A 20,432-nucleotide genomic window follows, 5' to 3' on the forward strand; every position below is an offset into this window, starting at 1 on the left:
ATGTCCCTATTATAATCTTGGCAAAGACACGTACACTAGTTTGTGCCTTCTTCAAAGGCCTATCCCAACACCATAAAGAGACTTTAGATATCATGAACGGAGGTAATTTCTTAAGTAAAGGAGCCACAGATGTGTATAACTTTTTAGATAATCAATCCAAGAAAAGTAACAACTTGGGAGGTAACGATTACTCTCGCTCCACCCTTTCTTCATCTACAGCTAAGGCAGCCAGTATGTTTGAGGTAAAACAAGATCCTGAACTTAAAACTTTAATGGAATCCCTCACTTAAAAGGTTGATGCCCTCTCTGTGCATATATAAACAAGAAGCAAAACCCACTCCAGTCATGAACATAAACTCTCCTCGTTGTAATTTATGTTTTAGTTTTGAGCATTCCGATTTTTATTGTCCTATTACCTATGAACAACCACCACCACAACCCGTAGATAATTACGATTTCACCAACCTTAACACGCAATGGAGGCAAAACACTAATTATAACCAACAACAACAATCTACACCTCCATGTTTTAATTAGGGTTAGCTAGACTTACCCCCATCCAACGGCTACGAGATGATTTTTTTTTTCAGATGAAGAAATCTGACCGTTGGATCTTACAAATGGGGTAAGTCTATCTAATCCTTTTAATTATCAAAACGTTAGGCCTACTACAAACTTCCACCAATTTAACCAACATCTAGGACAAGAAGATTTAGGTGACCAGAACATAAGTTTAGTGCCCGTTGCCTAGAACGATCAACATCAAGACATGACCACGCAACAAGCCTTAGTTACAGTCATTCCTCCTATGACCACTCTACCAGTTAAACCATCTACAGAGGATGTAGTAGTAACTTTGTTGCAACATCAAAATCAAATTATGCAATAATACTCCAACTTGATGAAGGAACAAAATGAACAAAACTCCAGATTTATGAAAGATCAGCATGATCAAAACTCTAACATGCTACAACAAACAATGTAAATGATGCAGTCTTTATGCTAAAAAGCTATTGATCTGTATCCTAACCAAAAAAACGTGTTTCCAGGTCAAGTAGTGCCTAATCCTAAGTCAACAAACACTGCCTTCTAAGTAAACAGTATTCAATGTAATGGTAATATAAACCAAGGAGAACTATAAGTAGTCACTTCCTTTTGTTCAGGGAGAGTAGTTGATAACAAAGTAACTATGCCTGAAGGTTGGCCACAAAAGGAAGCTAAAAATGAAACCATACCAAATACTGTCATAGAAACTGAAGATCCTACAACTGTAGAAGTACCAGTTAAACCACAACCAAAAGGGAAGCAACCAAAAGATAAAATAACGGTTCATAAATATGTTCACCTTCATGCTAAAGATAAAGATAAGGTTACTATTATTGTTGAGTGATAAGCACCCAAAACTGTAATATTAAACCCCGACAGACACAACATTTTGGTCGATTATGTGTTTAATAATCATGTAATAATTATATTTTTGTACTTTTGCAGGTTTCCGCAATTAAAATGAATATAATGATAAAACATGAAAGTATGGGAATACGGGAATATTTGGAGTTTCTCACTCAACCCCCGTGAAGCCCAACAAAGCCTGACTAGAGCCGAAGTTTCCAAAAGAATAAAACCAGTGCAGAACGGGTCCACATATAAAGAAGCAGCAAACTTCCAAAGCTCAAATCGGATAAATCTAGATGCCGATGTTGGCTAGTGAAGTTGCCATAGCGACCCGGGCGACGAACCCTACAAAAAGACAGAAAGTCGTAAAAATGCCAAAATCGGCGCCATCGATTACACACTAAGTGGACCCACTCTGCCCTGGTCCGTAGGCATGACGAAGTCAAAGATAGGCAGGTGGCAAAGGATGGTTTCAATTTGGTACCACCTGGCAAGAGAGAAGACGCACAATTCAAACCGGTGGTTTTTGAATTGAAATGAGCTACAAAACAAAAACTTAAAAAGCAAAAAGACAAAAAGCTAAACAGATCAAAACAAAACTTTGATTCTCAAAGTTTTGAACAAATCAATTAGCTAACGAACAAAACTCAATTAAAGGGTTCACAAGCCATCCAACCTATATATATGAGGGGGTCACCTTCATTATTTCCCCTTCAGCATTTTCATGCTTTAGCTTCCGCCCTAGTTAGTTTGTTTCTTCAAGATTTACATTCTCATTATTTCCATTCCAAAGAGCTTAAATAATCGTAAAGTTATTTTACCCTTAATAATAATATCATTTGTTTTCTAGTTTAATTCCTGTCCTGCATTTATTTACTTAATGTATACAGCAAGTTTTATTATTCCTTCTATGACCATGAGCTAATCCCCCCCCCTCAGGGAGAGGGTTATGCTGCTCGTGTAAAAATCCGGATTGACTCTTTAATATTCTAGAGTCACTACTTAGGAATTAGGCTTAGATTTGACATCCGGTCCCAAAATGACTGAGACTGTACAAAGTTGAATCACTTGATGCTCTAGAAACAGGTCTTCGCTAGCGACTCTGCAGTGTCGACAGACTCTCCAATTCGTCCAGCTGATGTGAAATCAAGCCAGGAGCTGAAATAATATACTAGAGATGAGATATTATTGAAACTCCTTATGCTAGTGAAATGCGACCTAGAGATGTGGGCATGCACTAGGGATCAATACTCGACGTCGTCTCCGAAAACGAGACGAATTAGAGATATAGTGATGTGGTAATATAAACGGTTGAAAAATGATTCTCGCATGAGTATGACTAACTCTCTCCCTGTTTCTCTATTTTTGTTTACCTACATATAATCGCCGTAGTAATTTACATTATTTGCATTACCGTTAATTTAATTAAAACCAACTAAAAAGAAACCTAAAAATCCTACTCACCAAAAGTTGTAATTCCAGTTGTGAACCTATCCGAGCCCTAAGGTTTGGACGATCCCTTACTCGACCTATCCTACCAAACCCACGTGAGTAAGGTAACTTGACTAAAATGTACGACTATACGGACGTTGGACTTTGGACTTGGGTCTTTGGACTTCGGACTTTGGACTGTGGACCTCGGACTTAAGAAAATAAGTAACTAAAATCAATAAACGTGTATAAAAAGAGTGTTTTATCATTGAGCCTTATGCTAAATATAGAGAAAAACCACCGTTTCCACAGAGACTAGTTGTGTCTAAAAAGGACGAGAATTTTGATGAGGTTAGAAAAGTGTTTAAAATCTGACTATAAACCTACATTTTCTAGATGCTATAAAAAGTCTACCTGGACACGCTAAGTTTCTAAAAGAGTTGTGCACCACGAAGAAGAAAACTAACATACCCAAAGAAGCATTCTTAAGTGAACAATATCCATCTTTATCTGAACATAACGGAATTGTTAAGTACAAAGACCCTGGGCATCCTACTGTACAATACACCTTGGGAGATTACTTCATAACAACTGCATTATTAGACTTGGGGGCAAGTATTAAGTTACTCCATTTTTATTTATATAAACAGCTAGGTCTCCATGAACTTAAACCAACCAAAATGACTTTGTAGTTAGCTGAACGCTCTATTAAGTATCCCAAAGGCGTAGTTGAAAATATTCTAGTTAAAGTTTAGGATTTTTACTACCCGGTTGATTTCGTTATTCTTGACACAGCAGTTGCTTATGATTCTATTTCCATTATCTTAGGCGCCTTTTCTTGGCAACCGCCAATGCCCAAATCAATTGCCGGGATGGATAAATGACTCTTTCCTTTAGAAATATGTCTATAGAAGTTAACATGTTTAGACTCAAGCATGGACAACTAGGTTTGCCTGTAGAAGGAGAAGTGAAATCTATTGAGAGTTTTTTCTCCCACATTAGTACGGTAGACGCCTTAGTCCCCACACTAGTAGATATTTGATAAGCACATAAATGCAACACATGTATGCCTATATTTATGTTATATTGTCTAGTTAATTAATATAAGTTCCTTTGATTAGTCTATTTCCTTGGTTTTACAGAATTCAACCCGAATACGAAAAAATGAGATGAGACTAAGGACTTTAGGGATTTGTGAGATTCTCACGTCTTGATTACAGAGAGAATACACAAAACAAATATATTAAATAACATGTGTATGACATTATAAAGCTATTGAAAAACGTTGAGGTACTGTTGTCAAGAGGTCAGAGCGCACCCGTGGTCTAAGAAGCCTATGTTAGAGCGCGACCCACGCCCCTGATAAGAGCCCAAAACTGTAGTTTTAACCCTGTAACAGACATATCTTTAGACCAATTACGTGAGTAATAATTAAGAGTTAACACTGATTACGTGTTTTTATGCATTTCAGGTTTCAAAGTCCATTATGTGCAGAAATGTGCAACTTTAGCGAGATAAAGGAGCAAAGGTCGGTTACTAAGGAGTTCCGTGATTAAAGGCCAAGTTTCTAGAAGACAAAGCCTTTCCAAAAGCCCGGTCAAAAGCTGAAAAGTCGACGCGGGCAGAAACATCACACAAGTCAGCAGAACTTCCGAAGGCCATATCTTTGGACTCAGACCTCGGAATGGGGCCTACCTTATGTCAAAACGACCGGCTCGGAAAGAGTTTTCCAATGGTCTAAGCCTTGATCTAATCAGAGGAGCAGAAGTGGACGAAAAGTCTATTGAAGCCAACTGCAGCTGAAGAGGCCTCTTTGGACTGAAAGAATTGGGTTTTGGGCCTGATTCTCTGGCCCAAAACATGGCTCCAAGCCCATGCACGATTTTTGGATCTGAATGTATAAAAACAAAAGTTTAGCTCTTTGATTTGGGTAGATCTTTTAGTAAAGAATAGTAGATTTTTAGGTTAGAAAATAAAGGTAGCTTAGAATAGAAAGTAGCCATTAAAATAGCTTCTAGATCTAGTTTTTCATGTAGATTAATTAAGTTTAGTTCCATTTCAATTATTGTATTAGATTAAACCTTTGAATCTTGTTCTTCATTTTGATTAGATCAATAAAGTAGTATTTTCATAAATTTCGATTTTGTCATTTCCATTTCTAGATCTAATTTCAATTCCTGTCCTTATTTCATTTGAGTCATTAAATTAGATTTCATTATTATTTAATTAAGTAAATTTCAATTCTTTATATCATGTTTAGTTTAAATGTAATCGAAAATGATTGCGTAATGATTCTCGGCTAAACCTCCATTAGAGGGGTTGAGAAGCCTTGATGAAAGCTTGATTCGAATATCGTAGATTCGTCCGTAATTTCCTTTCCACTCTAGAAACGATTAGTTCACCATGAGAATGGGTTTAATCGTTCACATGCTAGTTATGAATTGGTAGGAATGCCATGTGTAATTAGGGATTAGGAAGAACCAATTTACTTCAAGCGATTCAATTCGGATTCGATTATTAATTTATTCGCCGTTAATAGGATTAAGTCGAAGTTAAGGTGGAATCAATCCCCTCTAACTCCTTATCATCGAATCAACGTAGCATTCCCTTAGTTATTCCCATATCGTCGACTAGTTGCATTAGGTGGGTAGTTGCATCGTAGTCTAGTTGCCTTTTTCGTAAATCTCTCATTAGACTTTAAGTAGATAGTACGAACACGTGAGAACATAGCATGCAGAAGGACTAAGAGTGGAACGAATCACTCTACTCCACTATATCTCAATAGAGTTGAGAGTAGAATCTTTGATAATATAGACCGATAAGATTAAGTTTAGTTTTACTTGCGTTTAGAGTTCATCTCTTTATTTCGTAGGTAAAGCTATTCATTTTACCATTATCAAATGGCGCCGCTGCCATCTTAGTTTTACTTTCGTATTGTTTTCGTAGTGTTAGTACTGTTCTTAAAAGTCCCATTTCACCCACCCACCCTTGTTTGATTCATACTGTGGTTGTCCATTTCAGAGTTGAAAAATTCCGGGTAAAAATTACAATGATGGCCAGCGTCGCTTCCCTTGGCGTGACCATACTAACTCATCGGACCTCGAGCGACCAGCCCCATGTGGAGCGCGACCCGCCCTTCAACTCTGGAATTCTAAAATACACCGAGCGACCAAGCTTCTATCTATGACGACCATTCGCCCTTAACAAAATTTTTCGATTTCGGCGGTTTTGATTCGAACTTTGATCTTTCATATTTTTCGGTGTTCTAACTCGCTATATACACCGAACAAACAAGCGTAAACAAGGCGCTATTCATAAGCAAAGCAAGGGGCGCAATCGGTATTCCTTTCTTCCACACCTCGCATCTCCCCGTTAGAGGTTTATACTAGTATATCGAAATTGTTTGGAGCGTTGATGTGTTTAGCTAAGTTTGGTTTTATCCTTGTATGAGATTAAGGTCCGGCGAACAAAACACCGAACGTAATTACACAACAACGTCAACAAACAAGTCTATCTAGTATACCACCCACTACACCTCTAGCTACTATTTCACACACATCACGACACACCCACCGACGAAGAAGAGAGGCCTCTCTCGACTTCTACAAAGCCTTGGCGATAGCCCCAAATCTTGCATCGTTCTAGCAGACCCCACCGGGATTTTGAATCCCCAAATATTTTAATTTGTTACCCGTTTTTCATGGATTAGACCATGAAAAACCTTATCGGCATCGCGTGGGATTGAACAAGTCCTAACAACATTCCACCATCCTACGGTTGGTGCGGAACAAATTAAATTAAGGGTATTCCCTTTCACCTTAGCCGATAAAGGCGGCGTCTTGGTTAATTGCCCAAAGCCCAATTACGTGGACTCGTGGGCTAAACTTGTTCAATTGTTTATAGAACATTTTTACCCACCCCTAAAGACGGATGAGATGCTTTCCAAGATTCATTTCTTTTCGACAAAATCCTCATGAAACATTTTTGAGGCTTGGAATCGTTTCACCGATCTCCTTATAGAGTGTCCACATCATAACTTAGCGAAAGACACGTTTAGTTCGTGCCTTTTTCAAAGGACTTCTACACCACCATAAAGAAGTCCTTGACATAATGAATGGGGGTAGTTTCTTAAGCAAAGGAGCCTCGGAGGCTTATAAATTTTTAGAGGACCAAACTAAGCGAAATAACAACTGGGGGGGTAGTGACGATATCCACCGCTCTGCTAGTTCTTCTAATACACTTAAGGCCGCCGGTATGTTTGAAATTAAACACGATCCTGAGCTAAAAACTCTAATCGAATCACTCACTAAAAAGGTAAAGGCCATTTCGGTTCAACAAAATCCTATTCCCGTCATAAATGTAAATTCAAATCCATGTAGTTTACATTTGGAGCCCCGAGCATCCCGACTCCCACCGCCCTATAGCCTATGAACAGGCTTGTTCCATTAATAGTGAACCTAACCCTTGGAGATAAAATCCTAACCGGTTGGAGAAATAACCAAAACGTCACACCTCGAGGGTACAATAATCAATATGTTAGGCTACATACGGCTTTAACCAAGCCCCACTACGACAAGGGCGAGTCAGGGGAATTTTAATAATTATAACAACCAAAGCGCCAAACTTCGACAAGGTCAAGCACAAAGTCAAGGTAATTATAATAATTATAATGCTAATAGAGGTATCGTTCAGGTAAATAATAACTATCAAAATCCACCCATAAATAATTCCGTGAAATAGTTCCAAATACACCACCCGCGGACTACTACACCCACACAACCGATCGTCTTGACACCTTCATACAAGTGAGCCAAAAACTTTTCCAAACCATGGCTTAATCTAACCAACAGCTTCTACAATCCGTTAATAATTTAACCAAACAGTTGGCTCAAGATAAAGCCCAACCTAAAGGTGTGTTTCCAGGTAACGAAATACCTAATCCTAAAACAACAAATACAACTTTTGAGGTAACCGATAATACTAGTAACGAGTATGAAAATGTAGGTGAGCTAAAGGCCATCACCACCCTCCGTTCTGGCAGAATGGTTGATAACAAAGTAACTATGTCTATAGTTACCCCACCAAGAGCCCCCTACACCGCTATATTACTAGATACCGAAATAGAAACCAAGAGCCTACCATTGTAGAGGTACCAGTTCCAACACAACCTAAGAAACAGGAAGCCACGGTTAAACACCCAGGTAATACCATTGCTAAATATGGACAGAACCCACCATTTCCACAAAAATTAGCCATGTTAACAAGGGATACAAATTACGAGGAGATTAGGGATGTTTTCAAGAATCTAACTATAAACCTTCCCTTCCTCGAAGCTATAAAAAAGCTACCACACCATGCGAAGTTTCTTAAGGAATTGTGTACTACTAGGCGTAAGACCAATATACCAAAAGACGCCTTTTTAACAGAACAATTCCCAACTCTATCTCAACATAATGGAATTGTTAAGTACAAGGACCCTGGTCGTCCTACTGTACAATGCACCTTAGGAGATTCTAATACGACGACCGCGTTATTAGACTTGGGGGCTAGTGTCAACTTACTCCCGTTTTATTTGTATAGACAAATAGGTCTAGACGAGATGCAACCCACTAGAATGACGTTGCAATTAGCTGATCGGTCTATTAAGTATCCTAAGGGTGTCGTCGAAAATGTTCTGGTAAAAATTCAGGATTTTTACTATCCGGGCTGATTTTGTCATCCTCGACCGCGTAAGTCGTTAACGACTCTGTCCGATCATTTTAGGGCGACCTTTTCGGGTAACCGCCAATGCGCCATTAATTGCCGCGATGGTTCAATGTCCATGTCTTTTGGCCATCTTGTCATTTGAAGTCAATGTTTTAAAACAAAGACACGCTTACCCAATTAAATATGGATGGAGAGGTTAGCATGATCGAGGCGTTGCTTTCGAGATTATTTCAACAACACGTTCCCTGATAATCATATGCCCAAATTTCTTTCCTTTGGAAGTTCAGACTCCAACATTTCCATCCCTACACTAGTCGATACACATATTATGAATGAGGATGAGATAGATGACTTTCTCAAAGATGTAAAGGACTATCATAGTAACGAGGATATGACCAATCTAGATGAGCAATTCGATGAGCTTCTTCGAGCAGGTGATGAATCACCCTATCAAGAACTACTTTGCACAACATCCACCTCGATTCCCCTCCTTCCACCCTTTCAAAGGAATCCCGAGTTTGCACTTGATCCTGTTGTTTCTTCTGTGCTTCATAATTTTTTAAATTCACCTAGTAAACAAATACTACAGAAGGACAAACCATTTCACACCTTCATTTTCAGAATTGAGACAGTCCCTACACACACAATGAATGAGTTTTATGCTAAAACCACATCCTCATTGTTTACAGGCTGTCTTTCTACAACTTATCCCTATCCACCATATTCTCCACAACCATTCACTTTTCCACACTTATTTACTAGAACACCCACTCATTCAAAAATGAAAAATAAGGTGCATGATAGGTTACATAATAGGGTTATCCGATTTAAACTTTCATTTCACTAGGTTGAGTCATGGGAAATCTTGGTGCTTGATTGTGTTTGGATATGTTTTCGGGATATTTATTTATGGAATGATCCACAACTATTTCGGTTGTTGATATATGATAAACCTGCATGTTCATACATACGCCTAGATAAAGTCTCGAGTATCGACTATAAACGACTCAACTTTTGTGGTTGGTGCATTTCCTTTCATTTTCATATATTGGTGAGTGCACCATTAAGGTAACCGGGCCCTCCCTATGGAGTGTGTGGCTATAAGTACGGATCCTAAGGCCACGCGTTTAAACATAATTCACGTTTTTCCACTCTTGCATGTTTTCTGGATTTTTGAGTCATGTTTCTCTATGGGGTGAATTATGTCTTTATTGTTTATTGTTTTTATTTTTAAAATTAAAAAAAAATATATATATATATATATATATATATATATATATATATATATAATAAGCATAGAATAAGCATAGTAACCTAGGAAGTCTCGGGAATTTGACTTTAAAAGACCCACTGCTAAAAACAAATTTTCTAAGCTTCGTTGTAAAAATTTGTTTGGGGGTGGGGTGTTCGTGTTTCCGTACTAAATATTTATGTCCCATTAGAGTTGCTTAGGCCGTTTTATTGTAGAATTTATTACTATTTAGTACCACGAACTTTCAATTTGTTTCAATTTAGTACATCAGTTAATTTTCCGTCCAATTCCGTCCAATTTCACTAACGCCGTTAGCACTATTCACCGTTAGCACTATTCACACAGCACTATTCACGTTTTCACTATTCACACATCACTATTCACGTGAACAGTGATTTTTAAAAAAAATCAAATTTTGAAAAAAAAAAACACTATTCACGTGAACAGTGTTTTCCAAAAAAATCAAATTTTGAAAACCAAAACACTATTCACGGGTGTTTTTTCAAAATTTGATTTTTTTTGAAAACACTGTTTGCGTGAATAGTGTTTTTGGTTTTTCAAAATTTGAATTTTTGAAAAACACTGTTCACGTGACTAGTGTTTTTGGTTTTTTCAAAATTTGAATTTTTTAAAAAATCACTGTTCACGTGAATAGTGCTGTGTGAATAGTGCTAACGGCGTTAGTGAAATTGGACGGAAAATTAACTGATGTACTAAATTGAAACAAATTGAAAGTTCGTGGTACGAATAGTCAAGTTTCAAAGTTCAGGTACCATATAGGAAAAAAAAATGAAAGTTCGTGGTACTAAATAGTAATAATTTCTTTTATTGTATTACAATTCGGGTTGACATAATCCATGAATTTAGAGTTCAATTGTTCGCATAACATACATCATGCACGCACTTCGAGACATTTTCCACTAATTTATATGTCATCTACGGTCGGAATAGAGTGTTTTATGGATCATTGGATTGGAAATTCTCTCCTGATCATTTCCATATTTCATTCGCAAAAATCGGACTGGTAACGAAGCGGCAATTTTGATTTGAAGTTTCGCGAAAAATCGAAAAAAATCACAAATTTCGATTTTGGGCTTGGGCCCAACCCGCGCCCACCTACAGCGCGACCGCGCCCTTACCTTTAGCAGCACTCGCGATCTTCTTCTCCATTCCGCCATTAACGCCAAGCTCCAAAAACCTAAAAAAAAACAAAATCAAAATAAAAAGAAAACGAGAATTAACCCACGCCCAAAATCAAATCCCAACCCAAATCGACTCCAAACACCACCGACCACCACTCCCACCACTCCCACCGATTTACATCACTAAAAACCACCGAAAATTCAAAATTTTGGTGCTGCCGTGCCACCACTCCACCACCACCACTGTTGCTTCAACCGGTCGATTAAAATCCCACCACTACATCACATTTAAACCCCCACTACATTCCAAACTTCCAATGGCTCAACAACGCCGAATTTTGCCGGAGCAAGCTTTTACCGCCGACCACTTCGCTACCGCTTTTCTGGTGGATTTGAGATGATCGATCGAGATCGGAATAGCTTGTGGTACTCGACTGAAGCCTATTACCACGAGGACTTAGTCCGACGGTTCTATGATACGAGGGAGTTGGAAGGGACTAGGATTTTTGTTGTGGTAGCGAAGAGGCGGAAGGAAGTGACGACTGGGTTGTTGGCTGAGATTCTAGGCATTCCACCTAGAATCCATCCGATGTCACCTGGGAGTCCCATAATAATGGTAGAGCCATTGATGCACGAGGCAGTTATTGGAGGGGACTACAATGCAAGATCGCATTGTGTTCGACAAAGCTTCCCTTAGGACCAACCCGGTTAGCTCTGACCCCATTGGATTGGTCGAAACGCCCGAGGAAGGGGAAGGTCGGCGATATCGGCTGAATCGCCTCCATATCTTATGGATACTCCAGAGCGGAAGTATGACTTCGCATCTTAGAAGTTTTACCGAGCATGATTAGGGGAGTAGGAGGTCCGTTGCCCTCTCCCCGTGTTGATAACAAAGATCATGCTCAAGTTGAGAGCAGCTCAGGCGACTGATCGGACATACATCACTCTCCACCATAACCCTCGCATCTATAAGGAGTGTGTCCAACGGGTTTGGAGATTGGCTGAGGATAGAGAAGAAGAAGAAGAAGATGGAGGAGCTGAGAATGCCGAGGAGGTCGGGGACATCGGGATGCCTCCGGGATGAGGAGGACTTGACTGTTTTGACGCGGATGCCTTGGAGAGGTTTGGGCCGGATCACGAGAATGCATGGCTGTGATCCATCGAGGCATCGCGTTAAACACACTATCTATCTGAAGACCTTCGGACTCGACAGCAACGATGCATCACAACTTCGAGCTCCGTACCCAGAGAGAGGACGAGAGGTGGGAACAGATGAGCGTCGAGCTAGAAGCTCAGCTCCAGTTCCGGGACGAGATGCTGACATGATTCCCACCTCACGGGGACTCTCCTTCTGAGGACACACCATCCAGGCACGAACGTCGTCGCCCGAAGGATCTAATGGTGTCGGCTCTTCAGAGCTCGGGGAGGCGATCTCGGGATGTTCCCCTCCGCCACCGATTCGGAGTAGCTAGGGATAGTATAGTTTGATGTTTGATGTTTTATTTGTAATTTCATTATTGTTATTTATTTTAATGCAAGTTTATTTCCGTAATTTGAATTTTGTAGTGTAATGTACTCCGAATGAAAATTTTAATATAAGGGTTATTTTAAGTATGCGTGGTTGTTTCATATTGATCCCACCTTCCCAACTTGTTTGGGGGTGGTTTTATCAATTCAAGCATTATTTTTATAACCCTCGTGTTAGAATTTATTGCGGAGTCAAGGTGAAAATATGGCCGTTTAGGCATATCTATGATTGAGTATCATTGTAGGATGAAATCTAGATTAAATAGGTACATTCTATCATAAAATCAACCTAAAAGATATTGGGTTTGAATTAGAATCAAGGATATGAGTTGTTTCCGTTTTCGGGTTTGGAAATTTTAGGATTTCGAACCGCCGTAATTAGTTTTGGCAACTTCCCGATCCATTTTAGCAACTTTAAACCTATATAAACTTGATACAATCTATCCTCACAACTCACACTACACCTAAACTCCATCACTCACCTTTCACTCCCGCCGATTCCCTCGTTTCGCTCATTTTCCGAAGTTTCGCAACTCCGAAGCGCATCAATCCTATAGGGCGCTTTCGCTCTGATATTTTTTCTGAGTTTTTGTCGAAGGCCAGGCCATTCAGCGCCCGAAGGCGTGACCAGCTCAAACACCGGAAATTTCAATTTCTTCAGAAGGCCATGGCGCTCATCTATCGAGCGCGCTTTTCGGCGACTTCCGTGGACCAGGAAATTTCCAATTTTTCGTGCATAGTATTTGGATCATTCGCAGCTATTCCAAAGCGTAATTTTGAGATGACATCTCCAACATTGATACCGGAACAGTCTTTTGAAGATTTGTTCCAAAGCACTACTTATGGTGCTTGGTTTCGCGAAGCGATCACATTCGTTGGCTGGGAGCCGCTTATGGTAAGACCGGATGCACTTTATTTTCTGACTCTAGCATCTTATTTTTACGATAACTGCATTTTCTTTGAAAGACCAGATGGAGAACAAGTGTTCTCCATCAACATTGATAATGAACCAATGGAAATTACCAGGTTCTTGCTAGCATTTGTTCTTGGACTGGCTATGCCCGCTGAAATACAAGACCCATGGTGCTATTGGGTCGATAATATGTATGTCTACACTTACAAGTTTTTGCATGAGTCGTATGGCGCGGGCATTTTCCGTATTGAGGACCAAGGGAATATAACGTCGCCTTTGGTAGCCCCGCCCATGAACATAGGAACTGTTATGTTTTGGATCATGCTAAACATTTTAGGGGAATGGCGTTTTCTTACGTGAATGATGCCACTTGCGGCGTCTTCCTTTGCTTTAGCCACGGGGCGTATGTGTCATGACCTTCCCCGAACCTTGATGTCTAGTTTAGCTCGATCCCATAGCATGAGGCATAAGTACCTTCTTATGCCCGTTCTAGTTTCTCGTATTATGCTATGTTTCTTTCCTGTTTTTTGTACACGCTTCACGGATTGGATTACGGTCGACACTATACGACCCACCAATAGTATTATTCGATCTTTCCGTGCAATGACTTGGCAAGGGTGGAGGATACAACCTCATCTGGTTGCACCCTACACCCCGTCAGACCAAGTGGCTCTTAATAGGTTAGCAATAATAGATGATAAATGGCGGGAAGCCTGGCAAATTATCATGGCATGGCAGGACGCGAAGGAACCTCACTTCTTTATGGAAGAAGAGAATGAGGAAGATGACGAGTAATGCGGGGGGATAAGGTAAGTTTTCATTCTAGTTAGTGTCTGCTTATGTCCCAAGCAATTTCATTCTTGTTAACCCCATAATGGGTAGAACTCGTATAGAGTTGTGTCAGTTTTTATTTCCTATATTAGTACGTTCTAACCTTGTTTTACGGATGTTCCTGAATTTCCGCGCTTCAATGGTATTTTTCCCATCCTCTTTATTTAATTGCTTTGAGGACAAAGCATGCTTTTTGTTTGAGGGGGGCATAGAAACACATGTAATTAAGGCATCTGTTAGGATATAGATATGTATAATATGCATTTATTTCTAGTTAAAATTTTAAAAATTCAAAAATATAAATAAATAAGTTCATGCTATACACTTTAGGAATATTGGTATTGTTTCTTTCTCCATGCTCTTAACAATCTAGAAGTCTCAATGTAGTCTGTTGCATCGTAATAATTGTTAGAAACTTAGGTTAATATATAGGTAATAATCTTTGCATCTATCTATAAATATATTACATGAGTATCTATGATTGTTAGCGATGAAGTTTCTGAAATCTAGGCTAGAGTACTTATTCTACAAATCTGTGAGAGAATATAGCCTAAAGCCTTATATGAAGCCGAAACATTTGAGAAATGACACAAGGGAGAAGTAAAATCCGGATAGAGATATCACACGTCCACTTGCTTGATCACTATGCCATATCCTAAGCGAGAATTTAGGCCCTTTTTGGATCGATATAGCCAGAAATTCAAACCTATGAATTATTTTCTGCTAGTCGCCCCTCTAAGCCTTTCTTTAGCTTTCCATAAACCACAAATCCTTTACCCTGTTATAAAAACAAAACAAAATAATAAAAAAATAATAATAATTCAACCCACCCAATTTAGAATAAGTTTGAGAATAGAATGAGGAAGAAAGAAGAAGAGAAAAACCTGTGTAAACAAAAGTTAGTTAATTGCTTCAGAAAATAAAGAAAAGAAGTTTCCATCCAAGGAAAAGAAAAATAAAAATAGAAATAAAATAAAAACTCCAAAAATAGAATAAAAGGGAGTCAAAAGCCAAAGAAAAAAAAAAAAGAAAAGAAAAAGAAAAAAAATATGGCTAAGGATGGAAACAAAGTGTAGAAGCAAAAGTAAATAACAAGGTTTTCTCTAGTTACATAATATGAAGACTCTATTATCTCAGACTTGTCCTTTTTGAATATCCATTTCCTTCCTTCTTAAACCATCTCCTAATCCCCGTAACACCTAATAAAGACCTCTAGCTCAATTAGGAATAGGCTAGTGTGATAGTAAGTGGCAGATGTGTTTGATCGACTCCGGCTTCCTTGTTGTCATTGAGATTGTAAGGTAAAGTGTGCCCACTGCGCACTAGAGTAGCTAAACTTGAGTGGAAAAATCAAAGTGTTGTATCTTGACTATTATTGTGAGAACCTACTTAAGGACGCGTTATTCGAAGTTTGAAAAACAGACACTGCTAGACATTTCATAGTATTACTCATTGTATATATGTTTATTATAGATGATTGATTATTATGCATATATTAGCTTAGGTTTTTTACTTGGTTATTCTTATTCATAGCTAGTGAGATGTATAGATAGTTTGGAGCATGAATAAGGAAACAATAGTTTTATTTCTTAGTCGTTGTAGTATAGATGAAGTTTGTGAGTACCTTCACTGGAAAACTCTCACGAGGCTATAACTCGTCCACTAGGGAATTCCTAGTGGTTTAAGGTCTTGTTGTATATGGTCAATGCAATCGCACTCAGCGAAACGAGAGTAGTTAGGACTCCATTTTTAGTCACTTATTCTAATTTCTCATCTTTGCTTGAGGACAAGCAAAATTCTGTTTGGGGGTGGTTTGATAAGAGCCCAAAACTGTAGTTTTAACCCTGTAACAGACATACCTTTAGACCAATTACGTGAGTAATAATTAAGAGTTAACACTGATTACGTGTTTTTATGCATTCCAGGTTTCAAAGTTCATTATGTGCAGAAATGTGCCACTTTAGCGAGATAAAGGAGCAAAGGTCGGTTACTAAGGAGTTCCATGATTAAAGGCCAAGTTTCTAGAAGACAAAGCCTTTCCAAAAGCCCGGTCAAAAGCTGAAAAGTCGACGCTTGGCGTAAACAAAGACAAGTCGCCAGAACTTCTGAAGGCCATATCTTTGGACTCAGACCTTGGAATGGGGCCTACCTTATGTCAAAACGACCGGCTCAGAAAGAGTTTTCCAATGGTCTAAGACATGATCTAATCAGAGGAGCAGAAGTGGACGAAAAGTCAGTTGACGCCAACTGCAGCTGAAGAGGCCTTTTTAGACTGAAAGAATTGGGTTTTGGGCCTGATTCTCTGGCCCAAAACATGGCTCCAAGCCCATGCACGATTTTTGGATCTGAATGTATAAAAACAAAAGTTTAGCTCTTTGATTTGGGTAGATCTTTTAGTAAAGAATAGTAGATTTTTAGGTTAGAAAATAAAGGTAGCTTAGAATAGAAAGTAGCCATTAAAATAGCTTCTAGATCTAGTTTTTCATGTAGATTAATTAAGTTTAGTTCCATTTCAATTATTGTATTAGATTAAACCTTTGAATCTTGTTCTTCATTTTGATTAGATCAATAAAGTAGTATTTTTATAAATTTTGATTTTGTCATTTCCATTTCTAGATCTAATTTCAATTCCTGTCCTTATTTCATTTGAGTCATTAAATTAGATTTCATTATTGTTTAATTAAGTAAATTTCAATTCTTTATATCATGTTTAGTTTAAATGTAATCGGAAATGATTGCGTAATGATTCTTGGCTAAACCTCCATTAGAGGGGGTTGAGAAGCCTTGATGAAAGCTTGATTCCGAATATCGTAGATTCGTCGTAATTTCCTTTCCACTCTAGAAACGATTAGTTCACCATGAGAATGGGTTTAATCGTTCACATGCTAGTTATGAATTGGTAGGAATGTCATGTGTAATTAGGGATTAGGAAGAACCAATTGTTCTGCAAAAGCAGTTCAATTGGATTCTGACGATTAATTCGCCGTAATAGGATTAAGTCGAGTTAAGGTGAAATCAATCCCCTAACTCCTTATCATCGAATCAACGTAGCATTCCCTTAGTTATTCCCATCGTCGACTAGTTGCATTAGTGGGTAGTTGCATCGTAGTCTAGTTGCCTTTTTCGTAAATCTCTCATTAGACTTTAAGTAGATAGTACGAACACGTGAGAACATAGCATGCGGAAGGACTAAGAGTGGAACGAATCACTCTACTCCACTATATCTCAATAGAGTTGAGAGTAGAATCTTTGATAATATAGACACAAAAGTTTTAAGTATAGTTTTACTTGCGTTTAGAGTTCATCGCTTTATTTCGTATGTAAAACTAATCATTTTACTTCTATCAGCCCCCTTCTAATTTCGCAGAGTAACAGTGTTTTTCCAGACCCTTCGTAGCGCGCAACTCACCGCTTGAAATCGATTTGGATAGTTCCAAAAGTGATTCAAACATGAAAGGAAAGGTTCCAAAAGGGATTCCAAGGCTTGTATGTCCTAAGGGATATCTATACAAACAAAGGAAGGAGAGAGCTCTTCCTTTCTCGCCCCCATCACAAAAACTCAAGAACAGATCGAGAGCTTGCTGGAGAAGAAGAAGTGGAGTTGCTAGAAAAGAAGCCAATGCCTACCACCACGGTTTTGTTGATGATTTCTCTTCATTATTCCTTTGTTTCTTCCACCATGTTTATGAGTAACTAAATTCAAAGCTAGGGCTTTGGTGAAGTCCTAGAATTACGTAGGATTTTCTTGATTACTGTTTACTATTCTCAACTTGATTTTTAATGTTTAGCTTGATTAATTTCACTATTTATAGTAGCATTACTTTCATGGATTATATCTCTCTTGATAGTCTTCATGTATTGGCTAGTCCATTGTTAGATTAAGTGTTGTTATCATCAAAGCTTTGCCTTTACTATTATTATAAGCTTGTGAAGAGTTGTGCTGTAAGAACACAGTTATTGCTAGGAGTTTATACTTATGTGCTGAAAATTCAAGCAACCTAATACATAGATTGATATAAGATATACATGATCACATCTTCGAGCAAGCTAGGGTTACCTTTCCCTCATGCTTCTCGTACAATTAAAGAGAACTTTAAATTAGTGGATTTAGAGAACTTACAAGAGTCTAAGGTGGAATCAAACGCCTTAGTGGTTCTACCATTCATAGTTAATACAAATTTCATAGTTTTCATAGTAAAATTAAAATAGTTAGTAGTTAAACAATCTTCAAATCAACAACCATAATATTCAGATTAGGTTAAATAGTATTTTATACTTCAGTTATTCCTAGATCACAATTCCTATGGGTTCGACCTTGTTCTCACACACCTACTATAATAGACTTTGTGCGCTTGCAAGTAATAATAGTAATAGGAGTTAATTAACTTGTTTATTTAGGTTGATTAAATTCGTATCAATTTTTTGGCGCCGCTGTCGGGGATTGTAGTGGCATAATTGAACGTTAAAACACTGTTTTTTGTATTTCGTGAATTTTCGTAGTTAAAATTAGTCATAGTGATAATTTAAGTTTCTGTTTCGTATTTCCTCCATAAGACCATAGGAACAAGTTCCTGACCTCTGTTATAAGTTTCCTGAAAAATTTGAAAACCACCTGTGAGAACCTTAGAGCACGTCCGCGCCCTAGTTTGCCTTTCTGAAGAGCGCGCCCGCACCTTTCTATAGTTTTCTGCAAATTAAAAACAGAGCACGCACGCACCTTGACTTCTATATTGAGACATCTAAATTTTTTCAGGCTACTTCCAATTGCTGTGAAGAACCCAGAACCGTGCTCGTACAAGTGTTCCAGTGCTGGCGGACACAGTGAAACTAAGGGAGGCACTTTTCTTACTCGTAGTTTAAATTTGTTTGTCTTGTGTGTCGTGATAGTTAAATAAGAGTCCTAGGTTTTAGAAGTAGTTTATGGTAGAAACTCGGTCTGATAACACACCTATTGCACCATTTGATCATGAGATTGAACGCACTCTCCATAGGAGAAGTAGAAATCCCGAGTTAGAGGTACCCGTAACTTTTGTTGGCAGTACACCTATTTTTATTGACATGGAGGTAATAACAATGATGTGGTTGCCCATGTACCTAGATCTATTAAGGAATACATATATCCTATTAGGACAACCCGACCATCTTGCATCGTTCCCCCTGCAACCAATGCTAATCACTTTGAGTTGAAGCCTAATCTGCTGGGGCTCCCTCCTAAGTTTAGGTGAACAGAGGAGGAAGATCCATATCTTCATGTGAGAGAATTTGCGGATATTTGTGGGACTATTAAGCTTTAACAATTTAGTGACGAAGCTATAAAATTAAAATTATTCCCATTTTCTCTTAAAGAAAAAGCCAAGAGTTTGTTTCACACTCTCCCATCGAATTCCATAACGGGATGGGAAAAGTTATGCATTGTGTTTTTAAAGAACGTTTTCCCTAATCATAAGGCGACTGCTTTCAGAAAAGACTTGTCATCTTTTTACCAAATTGATGGAGAGTCATTATGGAAGTGTATGGAGCGGTTTAAGGACATGCTCTTGCAGTGTCCTAACTATGGCCTAGATAAGGGTAGGCTAGTACAGATTCTCTATGAGGGTCTTGATTTTAAATATAAGGCTATGATTGAGACCATGAATACTGGAGATTTATGTGATAAGACTATAGAAGAAGCATGGACCTTTTTAGAAGAAGTCTCTGAGAAAGTCCAGCAATGGGAAACTAGTCGTGAGCCTAAAAAGGTGGCTAGGCTACACAGAATGGTTTGTTCCACGTTGACAAGGAATTTGTCACGAATGCTAGGATGGCTGCTTTAATTAGAAGAGTTGAAACTCTCAAGCTAGAAAAAGAGACAAAGTCTCTAGCTATGGTTAACAATATTAAGGCCCCTAGGTGACTTTTGTGTGATAGTCTTGATCACGTTATAGATAATTGCCCTGGCATAATTGCACAAATCAATGCTTTTAATTCATACCAAAAGCCTGGCAATAATCTTTTTTCTAACACGTATAACCCTGGGTGGCGTAACCACCCCAATTTGTCTTGGTCTAAGGGTTTACATCAGGGAGGTCCCGTGGGTGACTCGAACCCCGTGCAACAGTATGCACCCCACCACCGAAACCCTCACCTTTAGAAGAAAGCCTAGCTCAGTTATCATAGGCCACTTTTCAATTTCAAAAAGATATCCAACAACAATTGCTTTCAAACTCGCAATCTATTGCCAAGTTGGAAGTTCAAA

At 38.6% G+C, this 20,432-nt stretch overlaps 1 pseudogene; it reads right to left on the bottom strand.

Annotated features, from left to right (window-relative positions):
* Positions 1-6,771: 6,771 nt before the first annotated feature.
* Positions 6,772-6,865, bottom strand: LOC147482219 (small nucleolar RNA R71; annotated as a pseudogene).
* Between the last annotated feature and the right edge of the window lie 13,567 nt (positions 6,866-20,432).

The sequence above is a fragment of the Coptis chinensis genome, chromosome 8 (genome assembly GCF_015680905.1).
Source record: "Coptis chinensis isolate HL-2020 chromosome 8, ASM1568090v1, whole genome shotgun sequence".
Taxonomy (NCBI): Eukaryota; Viridiplantae; Streptophyta; class Magnoliopsida; order Ranunculales; family Ranunculaceae; genus Coptis; species Coptis chinensis.